We start from the raw sequence: 2,551 nt of genomic DNA, 5'->3' as shown, positions 1-2,551 counted from the left end.
AAATGAGCTCCATATTCCCTCTATTTATACGTTTCTAGAGGGGTTCAAATAGACATGTCCATTGGGGCAGGTCAACTTGACAAATAGGCTGACTTGGCACCTAGAGGATTTTTTGACCCAAATTACATATTAAAAATTATTTTTTCCTTTTTCTTTACAATAGGTCCAAATAGGAGTTTGACTCTTTGACTCAACAAAACCTAGAAGCATGAAGAACATGCCTATCTAAATAAAACAATAATTCTTGAGCATGTAACCCATGATTAAGAAATAGATAAATTTATTTTTCTTGTTTTGCATTTTACATAAATATATAATGACATGAGTATAATGCTAATTATGAAGAACGAACCTAGTTACATTTTCCAACACCCCTTAACTAGGGAGGTATTAATAATTCCATAATCAGTACAAGGATACTTTTCAAATTGAAATATTCTCATAAGACGAGTCAGATCAACATCATAAATAGCATATACTATCGCAGGGATCTAGATACCATCTATTCTACTACCAATGTATCAACCCGTGATCTTTTAAGAATATAGGTACCATCTAGGCTCCTACCAAGGTACCAACCCAACATCTTTCAGGGATCTAGGTACCATATAGGCTATTGCCAAGGTACCAAATCAACATCTCACAGGGATCTAGGTACCATCTAGGCTATTTCCAAGGTACCAATCCAACATATCACAGGGATATAGGTACCATTTAGGCTACTTCCAAGGATACCAACCCATAAACTTTTAGGGATATAGGTAGCATCTAGGCTACTTCCAAGGTACCAACCCATCTTACAGGGATCTAGGTAACATCTAGGCTACTGCCAAGGTACCAACACTAAGTACCATCATATAGGTTATTCAACCTAAGGTACAATAACTAGTCATCATGATCGAGTTGGCACCTCAACCTCATGGTATACAAACTAGTACAAGTTTACCATCACCAAGGTCAAACCTCTAGAAACATCCATGTTCCAACTACACAGGGTTGGCCAAAACCAAAGTGTCGTCTTTCGCATGGGAAGCATTGAAAATTGTAAAAATAGTGTTATGGTTTATTGTAAGAGGAAACTTTAGTTCCAGTGGGTCCTATTTACCATGAAAACATGAATTAGACCCATTCCCAAAGTTTTATGCACTGTCATGCTAGTGTCGTCATTGTCGTCGCAAAGTGTATCTTAAGTGTTGTACTTGGGGGAAAGTGTTGTTTTGGTGTCGCATTAAGGGGATCATGTTGATTCTAAGTGCTGAGTGTTCAATGTTTTTTCGTCAATTTTTTTGAGTGTGTGATCATGTTCAAGTCCTACCTTGGTTTCATATTTGTCTTACTGATCCCACACTTAGTCGAATTCCAGAAGATTTCATGCCCGACCAACTTGAGCTCACTCTGTCGCTTAGAACTACGCATTGCAAAGTTGTAAGCCTCAACCTGCATCCCTTGCTTCTTGGAACTGTGCAATGCATAGTCACTGCCTCTAAGGATTATGCATTGTGAAGTCATGGTGCTCAATCCCTACCTCTTGCTCCCCAGAATTGCACAATTCTACCTTCTAGTCAACATTTCTTTGCGCATTGTGAAATTCCTATCTGTAATTTGTCTCCATGGCTCCTTGAATTATGCAATTGCATAATCCATCTACCTAGTCTCCCTCCAGAATTGTGCATTGTGTAGTTACAGTGGGCAAGCCTGCCTCACTTTGACCCTCAACTATGCAGTCTTGTCTCTTGGACCTCTAGTACTACACATTGTGCAATCACAAGCATCAATACCTCACTCTTAGCCTCTAGAACTATCCACTACACAATACTTGAGTCTTCCTCCCTATCTACAACCCATTTCCACTTCAAGCAATGATTTTCATGAAGCAAGATAGATTGGGAGATTTTCAGACTGATGTCGTCATGTCATGAGTGATTTTCAGTTGCAGGTACTATATCTTGACATGACACGATGACGACTAGAGAAAAGGACAAGGAGACTATGCTATAAGACACTCACGAAGATGTAAAGACAAGATGATAATTGAAAAAGAAGATGAAGGGGCACTAGATTGTGACAGAGGTTGGAAGATCAAGATCATAATGAAGAATTCTTATCTTCAAGCATTTTGGAGGAGGAAGAGAAAGATCATGCATCATCTTTCAAGAAGACACAAAGGTAGTAGCAGAAAGAGTGGCCTGGCATTGCCACATCATCATCAAGTCCATGTCATCAATGTCAAGTCATGTCTAGTTAAGGTGTCACTTCAAAGTTCCATTTGAGTCAACATTGGCCACATCATTTGTGGATGTAATTATTCAATTTTCAATCAAATGAGAAATGAACTGTAAAGTGGAAGTCCAAGAGTCACTTATGGAATGTGAAAAGTCATGTAGAAGTCAAAGAGTCTCATGATAATTTGAAAAATCATATGGAATCTCAAGTCATGAGAGGAGTCCAAAAGTCACAAGGGAGGTGGAAAGTCGCCTCAATTATTATATATACACCCTCATAACTCAAGAAAAGGAATTTTCACCTTGTCTTATCCTACTAGGCATTAGAG

This window comes from Pinus tabuliformis, chromosome 2_1 (genome assembly GCF_031772625.1).
Source record: "Pinus tabuliformis cultivar Carrire ecotype Pingquan chromosome 2_1, CPIR1, whole genome shotgun sequence".
NCBI lineage: Eukaryota > Viridiplantae > Streptophyta > Pinopsida > Pinales > Pinaceae > Pinus > Pinus tabuliformis.
The sequence above is the reverse complement of the archived record's forward strand: the minus strand, read 5'-3'. Positions refer to the sequence as shown.